Source organism: Accipiter gentilis, chromosome 6 (genome assembly GCF_929443795.1).
Source record: "Accipiter gentilis chromosome 6, bAccGen1.1, whole genome shotgun sequence".
Classification (NCBI taxonomy): domain Eukaryota; kingdom Metazoa; phylum Chordata; class Aves; order Accipitriformes; family Accipitridae; genus Astur; species Astur gentilis.
The window spans coordinates 36,301,718-36,320,117 of record NC_064885.1 but is presented as its reverse complement, the minus strand read 5'-3'; the positions used below and the strand labels follow the sequence as shown (position 1 = coordinate 36,320,117).

At 45.7% G+C, this 18,400-nt stretch overlaps 1 protein-coding gene across 3 annotated transcripts in view; it reads left to right on the top strand.

The window, feature by feature from the left end:
* LOC126039180 (calcium-activated potassium channel subunit beta-2) overlaps positions 1-18,400 on the top strand; it is a 153,331-nt gene that overhangs the window by 41,582 nt on the left and 93,349 nt on the right. Inside the window, exon 1 of one of the 3 annotated variants that reach the window (XM_049801892.1) lies at positions 7,401-7,695. The exons of the other annotated variants lie outside the window; for them this stretch is intronic. The gene's annotated coding sequence lies outside the window, so the exon portion shown is untranslated. Of the gene's footprint in view, positions 1-7,400; positions 7,696-18,400 lie in introns of those variants that run through there. 3 annotated transcript variants of the gene reach the window in all.

Here is an 18,400-nt window from a genome sequence, read left to right as displayed (position 1 = left end):
AGGACAACTGAGAAAATATTTTGAACCTTGGTGAATTTTTGATATTCACAACCATAAATCCTCTGCCGGCAGCTTTGGCGGTAGCCACACAGCCTGCAGCAGCATGCCCTGGTGCGGGTTAAGCCCTTTTGAGCACCTGCTACAGACTATAGGTCAATAAAATTAAAAAGCAGCATCTTCTGAGAGGTTTCTCCAAACAGGCTGGGCTTCGAACTCATCCCAGGCAATGTCCCTCCTGCTCCCCGGCTGCTGTGAAGCTGCCCCCAAAATCCTTCTTTACCCTCCGAGCGGGGCTGCACCACCCACAGCTTCCCACAAAAGCGTCCGTGGTGATCACGGACGCAAGAGCCAGGGGACATCAAGACACGGATGGGGGAAAATGGAAGAAAAATTCTTTCCTGCCACCCCATTCCCAGGCCCGGCACAACCCCGAATCATCCTGAACGGTGCAAACCCCCCGGCTCCGTGCACAGTCCCACTAACGCACTGCACACCTCCGCAGCTATAAGGCAGCTGCTAACGCTCGTGCCAGAGCAAATATCACGAGATGTGTTGTTCGTCCTCTGTTTAAGAAAACTGAGAGGCCTATGGATCAGTGAAGTTATGACAGCTCTGCTGAGACCTTGATGGCTCTGACGTCTTGGACACATATGAAAAACAGCCTTTCCTTCTGGGTACACTTTAGTCCAAAGAAGAAAAATAAAATGGCTGCGAGATGGCCGTGAGGACACTGCGAGGGAGGTTGTGCCTTCAGGAGCAGACGTATGTGACCAGCAACATACAGCGTAAAACACGCTGCACAATATGGAGGCTGCTTAGGCAGTTTTAGGCTCTTGCTATTCTGAATTTAAAGTTTATCGGCAAGACAGCGACAATATAAGCTTAGCAAGACTGAATTTCAGTCATCTTGTTTCGGTTCACAGGCAAAGCTCACAAAGCACTTTGTAAAGGCAGAGGATTATTCTTAGCTTACAAATGGGAAAACTGAGGCACGGTGCTACAAAAGGGCCTCTCCACAGTACAGATCCTGACTCCCGGGCTATTTACCTGTCTGCTTCTGTTATTGCTTCCTTGAAAACTCCCCCCACCGAGGCACGGCAAAGTCCCCTTCCCTCCCCCTTTGCAGGCTCCAGCCACAACTTGATCTTTCACACCTGGAGCGCAGAGCTTAGCGTACAGCACCAAATCATCAAAGAAACCCAAACAGGCATTTTGCTGATGCAAAAGACCTTTCAAAAAGAGAGAGAACAGAAATAGAAGCATGAGCTTCATCAGAGAAGAGACTATTCCACCAAAGCAAAGCAGCAGCTGAGTAAAGAATAAAAGGAAGAACAGATTAAAGGAGATACTTGAGTCCTGAAGAAAGGAGAGCTCTGCATAGCAAATGATTTGCAGGGGGGTGGAAAAAAGGCAAGGAAAGAATCATCTAGCAATATCTTGCTAAAGTTGCCGGAGAAGTAATATTAACATAGGAATAGGAAAGTGTGGATAGAAAAAGCCATCAAGAGTTGGTGGAGAAACAGCTAAGCACTGTATGTAAAATCGGAGAGCATCAAAGTGGCCAATTTGGGTTTTCTGTGAAAAGTGACTAGCACAATGCATTATCCATCACAAAGCAAGGAAATCACAGCAGTGTTGATTGGAGCAGCTCTTCGGGAAATTATTGAACAAGCAAGAAACAACCTCTGATCATGGCATTCCAGGAGGGGAGTAAATTTGGAGAACTGCACACAGAGCTTAGACCAACATGGGCTGCAAATGTTTGAACAGTAATCCATTGCTTAACAAATGGGAAAGCAGCAGGCAGCAATTGCTGCTCAGCAGAACTGTTCAGAGCAGGAAACCATCTCTGCCCAGTAGTTGCACACAAAATCAGGCTTTGAAAGCACTGGTACTGAGACCCAAACTGAGGAGAGTAAAATCACTGAAGCGTGAAATCCTATTGGAATTACTCAACACTCATGCTGGAGACCGGCCCCAGCAACTGGGTGTGCATCCTCAGATACATATTTTACCAGCCTTTAAGCAGTAAACATTCGCTGGGCCCAGAAAGCAGCACTGTGTAAGCAGCCTGTTTTGTTGGATTCTGTTTTGTTGCTGTTCAAACTTACAGTCAATCTTCAGTGATTTACTGAGGAGGATTGGGCACACCAGAAATCATTTAATTTCATCATCTCTGCCAGGAGAATTCAATAGTTTACACTACCCATCATTGTGAAAGATGCTCTTTGAGTCTGGATTTTCCCTCCAGGTAATCATAAAAGGATGCCTGACCTGTATCTAAGCAGAAAACATACTGAAGTCAGTGGAGTGGCCCCTGTTTGCACCAGCAGAAGCAGTCTAAGGAGGGAAAAAGGTTTATTCTGATGTCTTTGCTGATAACTGCCTTGGGTATGTCCCATCTCTGCTGCTCCTCAATATCGCTGGGGACTAGACACTGTTGCAGTATGTGGAAGCTTTGATGTTTCTGAAAATTAGCTGTGCTTTATGATATATTTGCTCTAGGTAACATCCCAACTGGCAAGCATTAATTAACTGGCACATCTAGAAGTGCAGGAAAACAGTAAGCTCTTGGAGATGGAAAGGAAAGTAAAGGAAGGGTTAACCAGCCTTTATTTTTGCCAGCAAGTATACGTACTCTGTTCCCCATCCGCCCCCATAAAGTATGAAATGTAGCAGATGTTTTGAGAACAGCTAGCCTGATCTATCAGCCTCTATATAAATGAAGGTTGAGCTAGTGGAGAAGAAGGCAGAATAATGTTTACAAGAGAAGAGCAGGAAGATTTCCGACACCTGGGCAACTTAATGATGGCAGATGGCAAAAGCTGAAGGCGAAGAGAAGGAGCAATGCGCACCAGCAGCTGGTGAACAAATGGGGAGTAGGAAGGCCGCTGCTGAAACTGTGCAGAAAGAATTTAATACCGGCAGTTCTGTAAGAATGATAGTGTGAATATGCAAAGAAGAGCCTGTGTTTTAACTCCTCAGACAACTATCGTCAAAAGTACCCAACGGATTGTCAGCCAAGGAGATTTTCACAGCAAGAAGCCATCTATTTGCATCAAATACTGTCAGCCTGCAAAGCAGCAACTTCTGGGTCATTTAACAACACTCCAGATGTAGTTATTTTCTCCTAGGCAAGTGGCTCAAAAAGAGCTACGCAAGAAAAAGACAGAGTTGGCGTATAAAGGGGGACAATCAAGCAGCATGTGGAAGTGATTATCTAGTTGGTGTAATATAACTCAGTTAAATGAACAGATTTCCAGGACACATGGGTGTCCTATGATTCTCAGCACGAGAGAGACTGCAAGACTATGGCCAAGCACAGGGCTGCATTTTGCCATCAGTAAACAAGCGATTTCTGACTTTATGCTAAAGATAATAGTTTATGACTACTCAGCCAGGACAGCCTGGCTGAGTGTTTCCCTGTGGCGGCATGTCAGCTATTGCACTCTGAAGTTGCAGAAGACACAGGTGCTGCCTGTTTTACCGCAGGAAAAAGAAGGGAAACGAGCCAGAGCTGTAAATATAGGGGCTGACGTCAACTGGCTTCCTCGATAATTCTTGCATTTAAAAGACAGAGGTGGGATTAATGCATGTAGCCAAGATCACCATTAGGAATTTATCTTCCCCCATGTTGGACTCGCCCTTTCTAGGGAATAGCTGCCATCTGCAAAACTCAGTTCCAAGTTCAGGCTCCACAAAGCCCAAGAGTATCTAGATGTGTATGACAGAATTTGGCCACTTTTGAAGGATCCTCCTCCTTGTTAAGACTAATTTTCCCTTACACTGTAATTATACGTAGTTAATACAACCCATTACCTGCTGCGCACGTCACATCTGTAGCTCTGCCAGGCTAACACTGCATTGACCACTGACACTCTACAGAGGGACCCAGCATGGAAGAACCATCGACGGATCATTCCTGCAATTCTTTTAATACGCAATTCACACCAAGTATCTATGGATTAGTGAGACTCCCTGCTGCTGTTTGAAAAAGTCTCAGCAAGTGGGTAGAAGGAATGCTGTCTGATAGGTATACGACTTCAAAACAAATTCATACTGTTCCTAGAGAATTTGTCACCACAGGGGAAGAAAAGGTTATTGTATGTGTAACCTGCAGCTTTAATTATATTGTGTACTTCCCTGTGCAATTAGAAATGTGTATTTGTAACAGATAGTTACACTTTCTAGTTATGTAGCTATCAAATTCTCGTTATAATTAGGATGACTCATAATGAAATTATGCATTAGTTGCTCCATTCATTATATAGTTTGACTTACAGTCAGCATGCAAACTATAAATCTTCTGAATTATTCCTCTCCTTCATCCTCCTCGGCCATTTCCTAAGCAAATACTGGTCCGAAACAGAAACGTTTTAAAGTGTTGCAACTCCTTTGCAAGCAATGGGTTTTCTCAAAGAGGGTCTGCTGCTGCAGAGCTGAGCAGCAATCTCAGCTCCTGTGGAAGTCAGTAGGATTTTGCCAATGGAGAGCAAAGTGAAAGCACATTTCAGCCCTCTCTTTCTCAGGGCAATCCTACTCTGCAACATTCATGCAGTCCAGGAAGACAGAAAATTGCCATACCTGATCAGATCAGTGCTCCATCGCTCTCTATATCTTGTTTCCAGCAAGGAGCAGATTGGTGTATCAGAAAGATGCAACAGCAGTAAAGCCACAGCAAGGGTAGGGAATGTGCATGAGCCCCATCACTGATGGCAGCTGCTGGTGCTGCTCAGCGATTAGAAAAAGCCTGAGGAAAGGGGGAGTATCTCAGAATATCTCTCTAAGACTGAACCATTTTGAACTAATCGGCCCCTAGACCTTTCTGATCATCCTCCATGGGCCTACACCTTACACTTTGAACAGTTTACCCCCCTTTCAATTACCACCCAATGTAAATACACCTCCCCGTCCGTTGGATCACCCAGCTCTCACAGATAGTTATCACCTGTTGACCACTAAGTCTGACTGACTTTAACTTACTGCGAAGGATTGAAGCCTTTGGGATCACTGTGGCAGGGAGGTCCCTTGGTAATTCACTGCATAAGGGAGGGGGGAGCTGGGATAGTCATCCGTTCTTTATGAGCCACCTTGCATTCAGCATACAGAATTGGTGAACTGTAGGCATGGGTGGCAATGATCACCTGCTTTAACCTCTCATTGTGACGCTGTTGTGTCCAGTTCAGTATTGAAATCCCTCAAAAGATCGTCAACAAAGTCAGCACCCCTAGACCTGAGTATCTCCAGCAGGAATCTCTCTAATGTCTCTTGGACTGCTGTGTCATCCCACTTAAACCCCAACTGCACAGTGAACCCCTTTGTGAGACAGAAGTATCTTGCTCAGGACAAGGAGAACTTTTCTCCACCCCACCCCACCCCTTTTTTCCCCTGCCTTAAGGTGAATGTAGTGCTTATGCAAAATGCTAGATAAGTGGCAGTGAAAAAATTCTTTAAATTATTCACAAAGCAGGTGGTGTTCTGGCAGCTGTGCTAGCAGTCAGCACGTAATGGTCCTCCCCAAGATTCATGCCTACAAAATTCAGAGTCCCCTTTGCTCCCACCAATTTTGGGAGAAGCTTAAGGCGCTAATAATCCCCCCGCTGTAAACTGAGAAACAAAACCCTGAGACTTCCCCTCCAACACAGTGACTGTGTAAGGTGCGAGGCGGCGGGGGGGGGGGGGGGGGGGGGAAGGGGAAGGGAGGATGTCCAAGAGCAACAGCCAGTGCAGGCATAGGGAAGCACAGAACGCAGAGGCAGCCCCATTAGGAGCAATGTTGATTCAGGGGCAAATGTCATGCTTGTGGTAGCCCCAGATGTCCCCATCAGCATCCATGGCTTGCTTGCGCCAGCAACAAGCTTGTTTTCACTCAATAGCTTTCATGAAGGCCAATTGAGAAGGAGGGGAGACCTGTAGCCCACGCTGAGCACACACACTGACGTGCTGTTAGGTACAGCCCTTGGCAGTGTGGGCACCTGATGTGTTGGTGGCAAGAAGCGATGTGGGAAAAAAAGAGGGTTTTAAGTTGGCCACTTTCCCCCTAGGAACAAGGCAGGATTTACCAGCTAGTTCAGCACGGACCAGCAGCCTCCTGTCCTGCAAGAGCAACTTTCAAATAGTCTGTAACAGTCACCAGTGCAAAGGACCAACACAAATCCAAACCAGAACTTCTCAGAGGAGAAGGCTCACACCTTAACCAGCCCTCAGTGCCCTCAGGTCCCAATCATTTAAAAACCTAATGCGTATTTGCCATTAGTGCTCTCTTAACACCTTCATTCCCACGGTGTCAGGCAGCCACAGCTGGGTTTCCACCGTCATCTGCTTTCCTCCTTAATCTCTCTAAACGCCATTCATTTCTGAGACCTCTCCATGCGTGGCATCTTCATTTTAAGCCAAGGGCTGTGAACTTGGTCGTACCAAAAAGTCAGGCAGGTGCTGAACAAGCAGCAAAAATGCTAACTCCCCACTTGCTCTCTCCCAGCCTGCCTTGGCACCAGGTTGCCTCTCCGGTCCTTCAGCCCGTGTGCCATTGCTGCTGGCAGTGACACATCTGTGCTGGTGGCTTCTACATTTGTCCACTAGGGACCACACTGAGATCAGCAACACCGAACCGACAGCAGATGTTAACAAGCTTTGCTCCATCTTGACCTGGGCTGGTTATTAACTGGCAACCAAGAAGAAAAAGGTTCCAAGGCGTCAGCAGAGCACTAATATGTCTGACCTGGGATCTGGAGATGCGCACGGTTTTACCGAAAACGGGAGCCTCCAATAGCATCCTCTCACCACCCCTCTCGCCCACATCACAGGCACTGCGAATGCTGAGCATCGCTCACGTTTCTTCTGCTCATCATTACCCCAGGTGCTGTCAACTTGCAAATTTAGATCGCGAGACCCTGCTAGCCGCAAAGTGTATTTTGCCTTTTGGGAAGCGTAGCGTAGCGCACATCCGTGACTCTGTAAATAAAAACCACGGTACGGTCCACGCGTCCCCTTCGTTTGCTTTGTGCCACCTCTGCCTTATAGAGTTTTATGAACTTTCAGCTTCCAACCGCCACTTCCACCAACTCCTGCGACAGCCTCGGCTTGCGGTGGGGGCGGATGCCGTCGCGTTCATCTTGCCGTTCACAACAGTCGTGAGAGCTACGGCACCTTCCGTTCCCGGGAGTGATTTTCTCCTTAGTTTCAAAACAATGTGTGAAACCCTGCTCTGCAGAACGGTAGCCTCAGTAAGTTTAAGGATGACTGAAGCTATTTCCTCTCCCGGGGAGGTTTAAAAGCTACGGAGGGATGAATGGGGTTAGACCTATCGCTGCATTTCTAGCAGCCATCCTATTACAGCACTGAATAAAAGCAGGAATGGCATGTCTAGCCTAGGTTAATAAACCCTACCGAGTGCATGCCTTAAAAGCACTACGAAACAGCCTTAAGTCAGCTTGAGATAACTAATTTCAAGCATGGCTGTCTAGTGTGCCTGTCATTCCTATTGTCCTTCCAAACTATTTCAGACATTTTGAGCAGGGAGTACTAAGCTATGAGTTAGCGGGGGTTGTGACATTAATGGTCCAAAAAGGTTTAAGCACCAGGAGGGAACGATGACAGCGCTTAACAACCGGTGGCAGTTTGGAGGATTCCGCTGGATCTCTGTTTGTTAATAATTAGGCTTCGCCTCGGAGGAAGATGTGACAACTCTCGGAGGTAGGATTTGCATGGAAAACAAAGGGAGCTGTTGCTGGTCGGTGCCCGTTGTTTGCGCTTTGCTCCCCGGCTTTCCGAGCCAGCCCACCCAGGTGCAGTGGGCAGCAGCGGCGAGGCGGCCGTGGGGAGGGGGTGATGGGACCTGGGGGGGGGGTGGGGGTGGGGGGAGAGCCAAGGGTGGAAATACTATTGATAGTCCTGCGTTTTATGGCAGAAATGCCTTGAGGACAAACCGGTTCAAATCTCGCCGCCTGCTGAGGGTGCATTCCACGTTGCTCTTCCCACGGAGTAAAATACATAGAGGTCATGCAGAAAACACTTTACTCCTTTTTTTTACTGAGCCTGCTGGGCTGTTTCTGAGATGGGAGGAGAGGGGAAGCTGCCCTAAAATAAAAGGGGAAGAGGAAAGCTAGGGAGCTTGTAAGATGAGGGGGACATGCTATTAATGTGTAAAATGTGTCTGGAGTGCCACCGATGTCATTTGAAAAGGAGAAAACAGAGCCAGGGTGGGGGGGCGGGAGGGATTTTCCGGGTGAGGAACTCCTTAGGTTATAACCTACTGCAAAAAAAGGCGTGATGTGTCCATCCATTTTGCATAATCAAAGCTTCCTCTGCACTGTTGGCATTGTTTTGCTGGACGAGAATTGTAGTTTCAGACAGAAAAAAAGGTTCGATTTCCTCCTGTGCCGCTGCCAGACCCCTGCCACTCTCCCTCCCTCCCTCCCTCTGAGAAACAACGCTGTGGGGAAGGATGTAAATGACATTTAGTTGGATGCTGAAAGGGTTGGGAACAAGGGCTGAGGGGGGAATGAACGGTCAGTAGCATAACAGGAAAGCTTCCCCTTGAAAAAACCTGGTTTCTTCCCAGCCAGAAGCCCAAGAGGTAATATGCAAAGTTAGAAGCCTCATGTACTTTTTTTATGATGCGCCTGTTCAGCATTACTAGACAAGAAAATGTCCAAACATCAGAGAGTCAGGTCCGCGTGGCAAAAAAAAAAGGGCAGTGAGGTTTGCGTGGGGTCCTGCTCAGTGCTGGGCTGCAAGTTTGCATTTTTGTCATTGCATATGACCAAGATAAGTAGCGGGAACTTAAAGAATGAAAATCTTCTCTCCGTGCGTATGCAGAATCCTTATCATTTGGTGTGTTTGATCCGAGTGTGATGCTCCCTGCATTGATGAATTGTTTCGACTTGTGCATTAAAGTTTCATTTCCAAACAACAGAGAGACTTCAGAGTGAGTGGTATTTAGTAACAATAAAATGTTCTGCTTACGGAAATGCTTCTCACAGGAGCTATTAAAAATGCACTTAAGAAGCTGAGAGTCATATCTTGCAGTAAGAAGTATGGTATCACTTGCCATGCTAAATTTTAAAATTAAGGTTATGGTGCCATTTTTAATCTACTTTAATGTGGGTGTCATTAAGCATACTTTACAACACTGTTGTCAAAAGCTCACAACTTAGAGAATTCTGTTAGACTGATTGTTTTCATTAAATCTTAATTAGAAGAAGAATTCCTTTATAGCAGGGACTTACCAAGTAATTTGAATTTACTCATCCTAACTAACGTTCCCTTCAAGGAGAATTTCAGTGTATTATACCACATTGTAAATAGGTCATGAAAAAATTCATTTAATAACAAAACACTAATGACAATTTAACAACAAAAGTGCTAAATGCATTCAGCCAAAATAAATACAGATTGTGCCAAAGAGAAGCAATATTGGACCAGGAATGGTAAGAATTCCTTTTAAGAAACATAACATAAATATTCTCCATTTGATCCAACCAACAACTTTTCCATCAACTGCACTACTTCACATTGCAAATTGGGGAAAAAATCATTTTGACCTGTGTTATATACACTACTTAGTACATAAGGATAACAGTGAAAACTTTCTTCCAGAGAAATTGTTTCTAGCGGTTTGCCGTATGGATCAAAGAGATGTTACGCAGAGATATTAAATCTGTGTCAGAAACGAGCAATGCATGTGGAAATCAAGTACCTATTTTTCCTTCTCCGTCTCACTTTTGTCCAGAGGCTTAGACAATTTTACTTTGTTTTACATCGGCGCCTTTCGGAGGGAAGGGGCTGAAGGGGTAAAACCACAAGGACGTGGGAGGCTGCGTTCAACCTGCACCCAGCCACAGACTTCTCGGGGGACCTGGGCAAGTCCCCCAGCCTCTTTGCAAAATGGGCAGGGTAATAGCCCTGCCTTGCAAATAAGGGTGAGGATAGTGTACTAACGATGCAATGGAAATACAGGCGGCGGTGCTCAGGGAATGGGCCTGAACGTAAAGCTCCAGCTAAGGCAAAATGCAAAGCAAAATTTTGTATCAGGAGCAGGTTCATATTTCAGGCATTTTCAACTCTAAAGTAAGACATATTGCAAATCCCATGATCCAAAACTAAATCTGCTTTCAAAACTATTCCAGACAAATTTGCCACTTACAAAAACTTCTGCCAGCAGCAAATATCCATTCATCTGAGATCCTGTCAGAAGTGACTCCAAATCTCTCAGCATTCCCTTCGCTCCATCAACACACAGCAGATAACGAAGCAAACTGCATCAGATTGATTTACTGTGCCGAGAAACAATTTCCTTGTTTTCTTCAGAAGCTCAATAAGTACTTTTTGCCATGAATCTCACTTGCCCTTCTGCTTATGAATTGTCTGTGGAGCTCATGCAATTTGCTAATTTATTTATTTATTTGATATTATTTGGGAATTTCTTCAGTGAGTAACTCTCAGCTTACAGATCTTCTGGGAATGGCAAATGTTTGCAAATTCATACTGTGTTGCTTAGTTCAGTCATGTGGTGTTCCTCGATTAGATGATTTGTATAGCCAACTTACAGAAAGTGAAATGCAAATTTCACAACCAAGAATACTGTTTCATATTGGATTTCCATCACTATCTGAGCGGTCAGGTTTAAAATTCATGTCTTGCAAGTGGTCGTATGAGCAACACATAAGCACTGAAGTGCTCCCACCAGACAGATGTGAGAGCCGGGTTAAACAGCCTTCAGTTTCATATGAATATTCATGAAAAGTGTTTGAATTCTTGCAGCTCTGTTAAAATGAGTAGTCAGCATCATCCATCGTGCACTGCACGGGCCGTTCTCTCACAGTGCTTGCCACGTCCCCCTATTCTCCCTAACTCTCCTGTATAAGCCCACAATGCCTGTGGAAACCGTGTGTGCAGCCAAAATAAAAGGGAAAAAACCCACCATCATGGAAATTTCTAAATTTTCCACATTGTAGCCTCTCCTGTTGTGCCTGTCTCACACATTGCGTGACATGAAGACGGCCAACAGGGAGGACAGCAAGAGAGCATCACCGGCGATGCAATAAGTGCAGGAGAGAAAGCATTGAAAGAGGGGAAAAATGAGGGTGATCTCTGGCAGAGAGGGCGACCAGCCACACACAGAGCGTGTACGTAGGAGGTAGGGACTGACACAGCGTGAACACATAAATACACCTGTACAATTTTGAACAATGGATCTAGTGAATTTGGGTCATTAACCTCAAGGTTTACGGTCGTACCAGACCCAGTCCATGGCAAGCCCTGGAGCCGTCGCTCCCGATCCTTCCCCGTGCGGGGGCTACCTGGGTGCTCGCCACGGGTGCAGTCAAGCAAGGGGGTGACGTGGTTTGGCTTTTGTCACGCAGGGGTCTGATGACATGGCACAGAAGAGTTCTGAAAATAACAGACAAGAAGAAAACTATCTAACTAACATCTGGTGCATGGTTTAAAAGTGGCGAAAATCAGTTGAGAGAAGAATTTCTGTCAAGTGTTTTATCTCAGAGACAAATGAGAAGGAAAAGGTTATCAAGCAGGAATATGTTTGCCTTTTGAATTATTTTTGCACTGTACTTATGTCAAAAAGGAGGAAACCTTAGGTCTCCTACCAAGTGAGCTGTATTGTCCAACTACTTCCCACTTTATTAAAGTCAGGCAAGTGCTGAATCAACAAGGTTGCTGCGACTGCACAGAGCCAGCCGGCAGTGTTATGCCCCCATTAGATGGACTTTTTTACCTTTTCAATTATTTTAAAGTCCACTGATCCTAGATATCCTTATTTATTCCAAAAGGAGAAACGTGCCTAAACTGCACTCGGCAAGCGCTATGTGTGAGCCACGCAGTGAGGGTCACTACGGGCAACACATGCGTGTTCGTATTCTGTCAGGCCCAGATTCTTCTGTGTAGCGCCAGATTAATACTGCCTGGGGAGAGTAAGAGAGCAAGAATTAGAGGAACTAAAAGCAAAGCAAACACAGAGGATCTTTGCTAGGACAAAAATTGACTTAATGTAGTCTGGAATGAAATCCAACTTGAAACTCCCCCTGGAACTCCCCCTGGATACCACTAAAACGCCTATTAGGTCTTCAGATACTTTTTCTTTCTTAATATAAAGCTGTCCCATTACCCACAATTAACCCTCATCTCTGCTTGTGCCAAGTGGGAAAAATATGTATGGACCACTTTTAAAGAAGAAGTTAATTTTTAAAGGAAAAACACAAAAAAAGTCAAATCCCAGTGCTCTCTGCCCACATTGATGGTTGCCCCTCTGGTCTTTGCTTTGGTGCCTCTGATACTTGGTTGAGAGCAGAGAGCTCCCACTGATAAGCCCTGCAGGGACACACAGCAACATCTTGGACCTGTAGCATCTTCTTCTAAGATCCTTGAAAGGTTGGAGGCAGCAACACAGTCACAAATACACCTGGGCATCCCCACTATTTATTTATCATCTCCTTCTATAACTCTACAGGAGGAGTGACCTGGCAGCCTTGAGGTCCTCAACAGTCTTTCAAAACTACTCTAGAAAACGCACAAGCTCTTTAGGTAACCCTTTGCATCACATAACTGGACAAAACCTCATCAAAGCTTGCACCAGCCTATCTCGCCTGCTGAACTGTCATGGTTTAACCCCAGCCAGCAACTAAACACCACACAGCCACTCACTTACTCCTCCACAGCCATCCCCTTGGATGAGGAGGAAAATTGAAAACAAGCAAAACTCATGGGTTGAGATAAGAACAGTTTAATAATTTAAATAAAAAATAAATAAAAAAAATTAATGATAATAATGAGCGAAAAGGGAGATAACAAAAAAAAGAGTGAAACTTAACCCAAGACAGACAAGTGATGCACAATGCAATGCTGACCACCTGCTGACCGATGCTCAGCCAGTCCCAAGGCAGCGATCAGACTCTCCCACACAACTCCCCCCAGTTTATATGCTGGACACGACATCACACAGTATGGAATCCCCCTTTGGCAAGTTTGGGTCAGCTGCCCTGGCTGTGTCCCCTCCCAACTTCTTGTGCCCCTCCAGCCTTCTTGCTGGCTGGACATCAGAAGCTGAAAAATCCTTGACTTAGTCTAAACACTACTTAGCAACAACTGCAAACATCAGTGTGTTATCAACATTCTTCTCGTACTGAACCCAAAACACAGCACTGTACCAGCTACCAGAAAGAAAATTAATCCTATCCCAGCTGAAACCAGGACATGAACCCCTTGGCACTGATCTGCACCACAACTCCCCATCACAGGGAACTGGTAGATCCAAAAGCAGCGGGGAAGGTCTTTTTCAGAAGAAAGGAAAAAAAAGTCACACTAGCTGTAGATGTTGTCGCCAAATCACTGAAAGGGGGTTGTAGCTAGATACCCAGACAGCGGACAGGAGCAGTCAGGACCTGTGCCCCAGCCATCCCCAGGTACCCAGCAATTTTGTCTGAATTCTGTGTTCCTCCCGCTCTGCGTGCCACTGCATTGTCCTAAACGAACCACTGTTAGAAGGATTTTGAAGACCAGAGGAGACAAAAGAGCATTTGTCCTATTTCCCCACTTCCCTTTCAGTGGATCAGAGAGGGACTGAAGTTTCTGCTTAAGCCCAAGGTGGTTCATCTGTCCAAGGTCACCGTCCTGGCAGGAGCCCTCTGGACAGCACTGTCCTTGTGTGCCTGCTGAGGCACGGTACCAAAGAGGGCACAAGATAACATTGCCTGCCTTAAAGAATTGTTGCAGAAAACATTCAGTATACTTGGCTGTATTTTACTAGCGGGCAAGCTATTTTCCACCTCAGCAGAGTGGTACTTCTTACTGACAACCATTAGTTATTTGCAAATTTAGATAGGCCTTATAAACGTCAGGCTCCTGAGTGAATAAATAATGTTTCAGAGCAATAACTTGAAATAAGTCAAACTAGGAATGGTGAGAAGGCCAGGAGTATGGTCCCTTTGGGACACACTCCCTACCACTTCTAATTAATATCTGGTACTTAAAGCATCACAGCCCATGGTTAAATCAAAGTCAGAGGAAACAAAGGAATATAAAATCCTCCTGGAGACTTGCGTCCCTCTCCATCCACAGGAGCAGGTGTGCTCCTCAGCGCTACTGCCGAACAGGCTGATGTTCTGACCTCGGTTAAAAGTGTATGGTTTTTTTTTTTGGGGGGGGGCAGACCAGGGGACCCAGCAGCCAGACTGCCCTGGCAGCTTGTAGCTGCCCCAGGGCTGGCATCGCCCAGTCCCGCTGCCTTCCCCTTCCCCTTCCCACCCAGCCACCCTCTCCTGCACCTTCCCAGGCTCACACCTGGCCCTCTGGGGAGCCAGTTCAGCTCACAAAACCTTCAGGAAAACTGTGCTTTGGTTTTGACTGGCTGGGGGAGCCCAGTTGGGATCCAACAAGCACTGGAGCTGGTGCAAGAAAAGCAGGAGAAGGGCATAGCCAGGGGTGAGGTATGGGGAGCAAGGAGCAGTCACAGTCCTGGTACAGCAGGTTTTCTATCCAAACCACCCTAAATTCCTCTGTCCTAATGACCCAGTGGGACTTCTGCAGAAATAGGCTTCAGATGATCACACCTTGACCACAAAAAGATGTTGCAGAGCCCAAAAGTTATAAAAGAACTGAAGGGCAAGAAAGGACGACAGCTTGTCTGCCCTCCTTGGTCTTCGATTGTCGGGGCCCATCTAGCTACTGATGAGCAGTTTTTAAGCTTATATGTTGAATTCCAGAGCTGCTGTTGTGGTGATAGGGAAAGAATTGATTCAGGTGTGAAAAATAGTCTTTGCAGACCTGGTGTGAGGAGGACTGTTGTGATTTGGCAGAGTTTACTGATCTAGGAAATGAGAGTTTCAGAAGGAAGGCTACTAGGACTTCTTTCGATTCCTTCAACAAAGCATATATACTTCAAGGCCTAGGGAGCAATAATCCAGGCAGGGAACAAAGAAAGTTCATTTGTAACCATAGCATTTTATTAACTGGAGGATCTGCAAATGAAAAGTCCCCTGGCTTTTGAAAACTCATGTTAATGATGCATCAGGGCATAGCATAAACTTCTGACAAATTCCCCCTCTTCGTTTACTTCCATACGATATGTTGATCTTGCTGCCACTCTGCTCTTTGAAAGCTCTGCTGCTCTCCTAATTATTAATTGCATGAAACAAGTGTTCCCCCATCTTTCAAAAAGCATCACAGGACATACTGTCTGGTTGTGAAATATCCCAAGAAGTCCACAGCAAAATGGTTTTGGTAGAGTTTAATTAAGATGATCCCGTAATTTGTGTGCAGCTGATTTAGAAGGATATTGTCACAGGTAAACAGGCTTTGAAAAAGAAATTGCTTTTATCTCTTCTTGTTTTCTGTTTTAGTCATATTTCAAGTGGATTAGTATAATCTTTCCTTGGCCAAACTCTACAGCCAGTCTATTCCATCATTGTTCTAATTTTACAAAAAGAAAATGATTGAAAGCAGTTAATTAAAAATCTCTTCAGAGATGCATATGTGGATGCGCTTATTCAGTAAGAACTTACAAAATAACTCTGCATTTTAACACAATTTATGTGGTGCATTAAGCGTGAACAGGATGTCTTTGTTAGGTGCGCCTGCCTTTAGATGGTTCCCTACATGAATATGCTTGTAGTATAGAGATATCTGCGGTAACTCAGCTCAGTCAGAGAGGATCCCCTTTTAAACTAGGTTTGAGTTTCTAGGCGGGTTTCTTTTTTCTTTTTTCCCTGTGTGATGAAGAAGTTGATTGATTTCAAGTGAGGCATCTTTCCCTGCTGGGACCTAGACTGTCAAAAGCCATCACAGAACTTGCAAAATTCTGTCATAACACCAGAAGCCCTAACTCTACACCAGAATCATCAGAGTTCAGGGAAAATTCCCAGTAATTGACAACAGAAGTTTTCTTAGCAATGATATTCTGCCAGGCTGAGACATTATTTTCCTCACACACACGCACCCACATGGGGGACAGCACTAACACAACCAGTGAACTCTATTGACATGAGTGAATTTATCATCAGCAAGAAGACACAAGTGTCTTCACACTAAAACCTTGGACTAGACTATTCATAAACTCTTAAGAGCGATCAAAAAGGCAAATACCCATCATGTAAAGTGTCTTTGATTTCTTATGAGCCAAATAAAAATTCTAAATTTCCTTGAGTTCAGGGTGAGGGGTAAGAAAATCAGGACTCTCAGTCTCAGTGCTGTGCCCTTCCTTACTAAAACTCCAGCACATCTGTGCCGTAAACGCAAATACGCGCTGGGATCCAGAGCAACGTGTAGAGGTTCTCCTGGCAAAGCAGGAGGACGTTTCCTCCGCAGAGATGTTCCTGCTCCAGGGTATGTTCACCTATGGAGTCCACGCAGCAGCCCTGCTAGGCTGCAAGCACGCTTGTCAGGCAATTTAAATATACCTAGGGAGGTTCCTAGAAGATTTCACATACTCCACGCCTTCTTTGAGCAGAAAATCTTGGACAAAATAATTTCTCAGGCCCCTCTGTTTCTAAGTTCACTTACACCCTCTTCAGCCTCCATCAAAACATGCTGTTTGTCTACTCTTTCCACTCTTTGTCTACTCTTTCTACTCTCCATCTTCTTGTCTCTAAAAGCCTCACGTATCACAGCCTGCTGGTCACTAGCCAGGTATCCAGATGGTACTTGTGTACCACATTGATAGGTGCCTTAGAAATAGCAGGGAGAGAAGGGAGGAAAAAAAAAAAGCACTGGAAGACTTCAGATGCTCTTTTTGATAAATGGCAATTGTAGATCTAATTAGCCGGTTCCCTCCTTTGGAGAAGCTGGGGAAGCAACAACAGTCGCAGTCCCACAAAGCAAACACGTGAGGACATGTCTCTCACCGTCAGGTTTTAGCTTTCCACTCAGAACAGTGTCAGGCAGACGGTCCATCTATCAGTCCCTCTTCTTTGAAAGACACCAGGCTTTCATCTGTGTCTGAAGATTTCTCTAAGTGCCCGTCACCGTACCGCCTCAGCACCACTACTGTGTCAGCTACTTTTGCACAGGCAACTGGTTCCTAGAAAAAAGAGCAAACACTGCTCACCTTAATTGTGCGAGTATCCCTCCAGCGATAATCAGGCTAATTGCTTCAGTAAGGCCAGCAGGATTTGGCTCTAAATCAACCACCAAAATGACTTAAGCATAAGCGTGCGAGTTCCTTAACAACTCCAAGGCCCGCTCGTTAAACCTTATTTACATCTCAGAAATGCCGTTTCTTTTCTCTCTTCCATTTGACAAGGAGAACGGTAGAAGGGATGAGGTGTCAGGAGCACCTGTGTGAGTTGGGGGCTGAGCCCACCCCGAATGCAATGGCAGGGAAGACAGGTCTCCTTCCCCTTTGCTGAAACGCCTCGAGAAGTTCTGCCCACAGGATCTCCAAGTTGCATCGTGTCTGGGGCTCACACCAGCCTGCGCGTCTCCTCCCGGGGACGGCACAAAACCACAGAGGAAACAGCCAAGAAGGGAACCATTGCCCGAGCCCGCTGCGGCTGCATGTTTGATTTATACCTTAAAGCATGAGATAACATATCCTTTAAAAAATTCGGCTTGCTCAATAACACTGATACATGCTCTCTTTACCTACAGAAATTTCTAGATTTTTTTAAGTTGTATTAAGCAATTGGTGCGTATCTTGTGGCAAATATTTTAGCATAATAAAGAAGTCTTAGAAGCTTCATTTTAGCAGGTGGCTCTGGAGGGGCCAGGGACTTAAAATCCTCGAAGTCAGCCGGTGCGTTGCGCTGGACGCTCCCCAAACCAAGGTACCCAGAGAAGGCGCCGAGAGGAAAGGCTTGAAATCCCACCTCCACCAAGGGGTATGTGGCACAGAACCGGCTCTCGAGGTCGAGACGTCCGATTGGTCTTTCAGAGAACCGCATCTTTTTAAAGAGTATTTTGGCCCATCTTGACTGTTTCTATAACCGCAGGCCCTGGGAAGAGCCCCAGGCTGGGCTGCGGTCGGTCGTGCCTGTCCCAAAAGTAGGGGCGAGCTGTTCCCCCTTGCCACGTACCTCGGTGCCGCAGGGCTTTTCCGTGACCCGCAGCAGCAGCTGCCACTCAGATGCACAACCGTGAGCCTCTGGGACCTTGAATTAAAAACCCAACATGCTTATGGAGTTTAGGGACCCTGAGGGCGAGGGAGGAGGTAAGTGAGGAGGTCAAGGGACCACATTTTGCGCCTACAACCCACCTTGGTCCTGCTGAGGTTTTTAAGTCTCCTATTGGAGCTAAAGCTTTTTTCTAGGCAGTCCCAGTTTGTTGCCTCCCCTCTTACAAAAATCTCTACACGTCTCTAATATTTTTCATTGTCAATCTCTGCACTCTTTTTATATCCATTAAAGACTTTATGAGATAGGATGACCAGAAATGAAAAAAGATTCTGAGGAGA